At 37.4% G+C, this 6,745-nt stretch overlaps 1 protein-coding gene and 1 pseudogene across 9 annotated transcripts in view; one reads left to right on the forward strand and one right to left on the reverse strand.

Moving 5' to 3' along the window:
- R3hdm1 (R3H domain containing 1) overlaps window positions 1-6,745 on the forward strand; it is a 137,392-nt gene that overhangs the window by 20,013 nt on the left and 110,634 nt on the right. The gene's annotated exons all lie outside the window — the stretch shown is intronic.
- Window positions 4,265-4,930, reverse strand: LOC116098589 (annotated as a pseudogene).

The raw sequence follows: 6,745 nt of genomic DNA on the forward strand, positions 1-6,745 counted from the left end.
GTCAGTGCTCTTAACTGCTGAGCCATCTCTCCAGCCCATTTTCTTTTTTTCTTTTTTTTTAAAGATTTATTTATTTATTTTATGTATATATGTACAAACTGTCGCTGTCTTCAGACACACCTTAAGGGGGCATCAGATCCCATTACAGATGGTTGTGAGCCACCATGTAGTTGCTGGAAATTGAACTCAGGTCCTCTGGATGAGCAGTCAGTGCTCTTAACTGCTGAGCCATCTCTCCACCCCTATTCTCTTATTTTCACAATTTGTGCATTTTATGGAGAAAGTACTTAGTCTTCTACCTAAATTCTATGCTAGTGTCTTTCAGTGTATATATCTTTAAATGAGAAACTGTGAGCAAATACAAGCATGTCATATTGATCCCATAAAATAGTAAATGCTCAAAAGTAAGGATTTTGCTAGAGTGGAGAATTAGAGAATGTTGTGAAGAGGAGAGCAGTAGGTCATGAAACAGAAAGACTAGTAAAAGAAACAGTGCTTTGGAGCCAGAGCCTAGAGAAGAAATGTGACTCATCTCGAGGTCGTGGCTTGAAAAGGATCCAGGTAACAGAGACAGGCCATTGTGAGTTCTGACACTAGCTAGGTCTCCAGGTTTATAACTTTGCTACCTGTAGTGGACCGTATCAGAAGCATGCTCCATATATGTGTGTGTGTACTGAAGCTTGCTTTTTGTTCTGGGACAAGTGTAGTAGAACACCTAAGTTTGATTGAGCTACCACTTTGCAGCTAGGGTTGATTATAGCCATATAGTTAGTCTATAGGTAAGTGCTGACTTAGAGCTTTCTTGGGAACTTAATAATAGCACCCAGACATGCGTTCTATCTAGTAATTTCTATTACTCAAACCACTAGTTTGAGGCCTGTGACCTAAAACGTCATGGGCCTTGTTTCTTGTTGCCTTATGCTTTTAACTGGTTTCCTTAAGAGTGACAGCTTTGTTACACAGAACACAAAGAAACAGTTAAGATCCCCAAGATTGTAGGACTGTTTCTTAGGGTTTCTATTGTTGTGAAGAGATACCATGACCACTTATAACATTAATTGGGGCTAGTTTACCATTCAGCACTTTAGTTCAGTATCATGATGGGAAGCATGGCTGTATACAGGGAGACATGGTGCTGGATAAGTAGCTGAGAGTTCTGTATCTGGATCAGCAGGCTGCAGGAAGAGAGAGTGACACTGGGCCCGGCTTGAGCATCTGAAACTCCAAGGCGCACCTCCTAATAGTGACTACTACGTACTGACTGAAGTCCACATCTTTGTTTCTTATTGACTGGAGTGGTTTTACCTGTCAGTATTACCAGTGTTTGTTTCTTGGAGGATCAAATTTAAGTCAGTTTCCTGAAGAGATTCTCAAGGTGACTGAGGTAGATCATTAGGGATACTTGAGAAACTCGTATTTCTGCCCAGTTAGAATTTATTTTTAGTTCACTGGCTAACATTTCCCTATTTTAGATTGGGAAAAAGTGGCAGTGTAGTTAGTTACTAAGAATACTACTACACTTGGTCTTAGCCAGAAGTCTGAGAAGTGATAATTGTTAAGGATAAGGAATACTAACCTGAAAAAAAAAGTTGCACTGTTAAGCCATACGTAAAATTTTCTTAATGAGAATGTTTTCAAATAAGAGATTAGTACCCCTTATTTTTCTCTTCCTTCTTGACTGGATTCACTGCCTTGACCCTAACTCATGACTCCCACCTGGTCTCCTTACTGTTTGTTCTAGAGTGTCAGTGGTACCTAGCTGTGTAAGCTTTAAATGACTAAGTACCCATGGGAGGAGGGTATTGCTCCCCAGTTTCAACTAAAGATACATCTCCTTTTCAAACTTACTTCCCAAATTTCCTTAGAATTTCCCAGTTCCTGTCCACATGTCAGAGACTGATGGACAATAGAAAATGTTTGTCCCTGGAACAGCACTTGGGATCTCATTTCTGTCTATCTGTATTATTCTCATCTTTGTTGATATATTTTACTTTTTGCCTTTAAAACAAATTTTTTAAAGGAAGGAAGATCTCTCTCTCAAGGTGATAAAAGGAAGCATCTTTGAAAAGTTTTTTTTTTTTTTTTTTTAGCCAGGCAGTGGTGGCGCACACCTTTAATTCCAGTACTTGGGAGGCAGAGGCAGGCGGATTTCTGAGTTCGAGGCCAGCATGGTCTACAGAGTGAGTTCCAGGACAACCAGGAGAAACCTGTCTCGAGAAACCAAAAAAAGAAAGAAAGGAAGGAAGGAAGGAACAGTGCATACATGTATAAAATTCATACTAACATAAAAAAAGGTTTTTTTATTTTAGTATTTGTGTGTATGTTTGTCTGTTTGGTGTTTTCCTACATGCCTGGAACTGAAGACACAGATGGAGTCACAGTCACTGTGTGAATGCTGGGAATTTAACTCAGGTCCTCCATAAGAGCAGCAAGTGTTTAGGGGCTTCTGAGCCATCTCTGAAGCTCCAGCATCTTTCAGATTGTACCTTCTCTATCTTTCTCTTTGAGATTTCTAATAAGAAAATTTTATGTATGATGGCACTGGGAGGCTGAGACAGGAAGGTTATTTGCAGGCAGTGTCAGATATCTAATAAACTGTATCTTTTACAGGAACATGCAGGCTAAGGTTGTTTAGCCAATAGCACTGGCTGCTCTTACAGAAAACTGGATTCAGTTCATAGTACCCACATGACAGCTCACACTTGTCCATAACCCTAGTTCAGGAGATCCATCCCTCTCTTCTGGCCTTCATGGGTATTAGGTGTATTACATGTATGTGGTACATGTACATACATTCAGATAAAACACACACACAAAAATAAATCTTTTAAAAAGACACTAAACTGAGATACTATCTGAAACCTCCTAGACACATGTTAGTGAGAATATAAAAGAAAGTGTTCTCATAATGCTCTTTGTAGCAAATGTGATTTGGTATGAGAAAATAGTATTCAAGTTTCTTTTTTAAAGTAAGACTGCCTTACATCCCTCTGAATTCATTTTAAGTGTTTAATTAATTAGTATTAAATATATTCCCATTATGTGCAACCAGTCTCTAACATTCTTTTTATCTCATAAACCTGTGGAACTAAATCCTAATTTTTCTTCCCTAACTCCTTACAGCCAGCATTCAGCTTTCTATCTCTGAATTTGACTCCGGTCACCTCATATTAATAGACACATATAGTACTTTTGTTTTTGTGGCTTGTTGATTCATATAACATGATGGCCTCAAGGTTCGTCTGTATTGTAGCAAGTGTCATGATTTTTTGCTTTTTATAGACTGAATAATACTTGGTTCTATATGTGTACAACATGATGTTTTCCATTTATTTTATCCAAGTTTTTAAATTTTAGATTCTGCCCTTTTAAACTGTCAACTTAATAGTCTAGCGTCATCTAAGAGGAAAGCTTCCGTGGAGGAATTGTATTTATCAGATTGGCCTTGTGGGTATATCTATGGGAAATTGTCTTGATTATTAGTCAATGAAAGAGGACCCGGCCCGCAGCCTAGGTAGGCAATAGGAGTAAGGCAAACTAGCTAAGTGGGAACCTATGAGCAAGCCAGCAGGCAGCATTCCTCCACATTGCTTGCTTGAGTTCCTGTCCTGACTTCCCTTGGTTATGGACCTTGACCATTTAGAAGTGTAAGCCAAACAAACCATTTCCTCCCTGAATTGCTTTTAGCCACAGCAACAGAAATTAAACTAGAAAGGGTTTTGAGGAACTAATATTCTAATTTACATAGTAGTTATACCATTTGCCATTACTGCTAACAGTCCACAAAGATTTCCAGTTTTCTGGACATCTTCCCAACTGCTTTTTATTTTCTGGATTTTTAGTAGTACATATCCTAGTAGGTATACATTGACATTTCTATTTCCCTTAATGCTTAGTGATGCTGAGTATCCATTCATGTGGTTGTTGACTATGTGTATATTTTCCTTATGGAAATTAAAGTCAAGCCCTTTTATGTTCAAATTATAATTATGTATTTTGCTTATTTATCAACTTTGCTGAAATTCAATATTAAGATAAGTTTTTTTGTTTTTGTTTTTGTATTTTTTTAAGCTGTGTACATAGGGTGCTTTATTCTCCACAGAGTGATATGTGCTAAGGTAGGCTGGGCTTGGGCCAGTGTCCGCATATGTACAGAATTTAATATTTAAATATTCAAATATTGAATGTTAAAACCAGAATTGTATTAGTCCTGTGCTGGTCCTGGCTTGGAATGTAGGGAGAGCAGGCAGCTCTTTCTGTGTAGTCACTTCCAGGCAGGAGATGCCTGCTGGCTTTGGAGGGCTTTCTGTACCACATTTTCTCACTGAGTATACAGTATCTTTTGAACCCAGGCAGGAACCTTTGGTACAGGCAAGCTTTCTCCAGCCATCATCCCTTTCACCAGCTCTGTATTCTGGGTCCATGGGGATGGAGCTGTGACTGGCGCTGCAGCTCCCTCTCATCTTCATCCTCACCTTCTAGTGGTGAGTCTGGCAAAGGAAGCCATAGGGCCTGCATCCAGTCTTAGATATCATCAGCTCAATTTTCTCCCTCATCCATTGGTGCCAGTTCCATCTCTTCTTGCTCAGGATCTTGATTGAGGGGCTGGCACTAGTAGCCTGCTGGGCCTTCTTGTTTCCTCCTGCTCTTCCTCAGGTTCTTCACTGCTCCAATTCCCAGTTCCTTCTGTAGGACCCTGATGTGGCCCTAAGTCCACAGTCTGATTAGGGAAGATATGCTCAAGGCGCATGGTGTCTGCCCCTACAACTATTACTGCCATCTTTTCAGGGGCCTCTCAGAGCCCACAGCCATAACCTCACCTTCTGTTCTGGTGGGGCAGGACATGCTGGGACTCTTCCACATTTTTTTTATTAAACATGTTAAAATGTGCTAGCCATATGAAGTTCTATAAACATTACCAATTTTAACTTTTCAAAATTATTACTTGGTTATAATTGGGCTAAAAGTTATAGACATTTGATGAATCTTCACATTAAAATTCTGATAGCTAAATCAGCCATTTTATTATTATTTTAGTCTGCACAGTTGGGATAATAAGTTCAGTGTTCTTTTTAAAATCTTACCATTCATTTCTAGTCCTTAAGATTTTATCTCTTAACAATCTGTATAAAGAGATTTTGTACTTTTGTAGAAAAATTAACACTCAAGTGTAGATCAAAAAGATGAAATACAAAAGTGATTTTGACTGATCTTTTGGTTTTGTGAACTGGAATACATTATGAGATCCTGCATTCTTTTACTCCTTGAAAATGTTCATGGCAATAGCAGAAGACTCACTGTGAAAAGGCATTTTTAAAGGTACATAAAAGGACTGTGTCATTGTTTCCACCATCACCATGTTTAAATTATAGTGTTTGTAACATTTGTGTGTTGAATTGTTTAAAATTGGCGTGTTGACATTCTCAGTCTCAGTACCTCACATGCAACCTTATCTTAATAGCCATCAATTAGTTAAAGTGAGGTCATAATAGAGAGGATTTTAAGTCTCCAGTCCAGCGTAACTGATGACTCTTAAAAAGGAAATTTAGTGACAGGTGTTTATTTAGTGAAGCACCAATTTGAACATGAAAACAGCCATTGGGAAACCAAGGAGAGAGGCCTGTAACATATCGTTCAGAACCCTTGAAGAGAACCAACCCTGCCACCAAGAATTATGGCTATTACATGACTTTGGCTTTTTTTTTTTTTTTTTTTTTTCCTAGACAGGGTTTCTCTGGTATCCCTGGCTGTGCTGGAACTCACTCTGTAGACTAGGCTGGCCTCGAACTCAGAAATATGCCTGCCTTTGCCTCCCAAGTGCTGGGATTAAAGCCGTGCGCCACCACTGCCCAGCTTTTTTTGTTTTGTTTTGTTTTTGTTTTTGTTTTATTGCATTATAATGAGAAAAGTTACATGACTTCAATTTATCTGAATTTGAATATTTTAAGTAAGTAGAATTAAATCACATTCTTGTTTTCCTTTTGTACCCCAACTCCTCCCAAAGACCCCCCTTCAATACCTACATATCTTTTTTTGTCATATTCTTTAAAATTTATAAAATATTATAACAATAAAAATGAGTATTATAGAAGTTGTTTGATTTAAAACAACAATCAATTTAACAATCTTATGTAGATGCTTTTGTCTACAGCAATACTGAAAATACATGTTTTTCTCAATATAAATTTTAAATAACTCCAAATGTATTAACTGTATATTTCAAAATAATACATCACTACTAATATTTTCTAATTAAACATAAATATATAAAGTGTTTTTGTTTGTTTGTTTTGTAGAGCTTAAAATCTTGGCTCTTACTGTGGTAACTTGATACAAGAGTTACAAACGTCAAGCATCGCATTCAGTCTTACTCTTTGTTGTTGTCTTACAAACCCCCTCCCAATTTAATTGTCTACATTTCTTTTGGGTATATAAATACTTTTAAAATATGTAAGCTGTTCTGAAAACCATAGTGTAGTGTAAAAACAGGAAATAAACAATCCTACTAATAGAGAGGCTGAGATAGGAGAAGCAAGATCTCAAGACCATTATGTTGTAACAACAAGACACTGTCACGAACAAACAAGCTGAAAGTTACATGGATTGTATAATATTGGACCTATTTCTCCAATTACCAAATTAGAGAAACCATTGGATAACAATGAACAAATTTCTAATTATATTTTTGGATTTCAATCGATTAGGATATGTTGGTAATATTAATTTTCATATTAAGATATTAAGA

The sequence above is a fragment of the Mastomys coucha genome, unplaced genomic scaffold (assembly GCF_008632895.1).
Source record: "Mastomys coucha isolate ucsf_1 unplaced genomic scaffold, UCSF_Mcou_1 pScaffold1, whole genome shotgun sequence".
Classification (NCBI taxonomy): domain Eukaryota; kingdom Metazoa; phylum Chordata; class Mammalia; order Rodentia; family Muridae; genus Mastomys; species Mastomys coucha.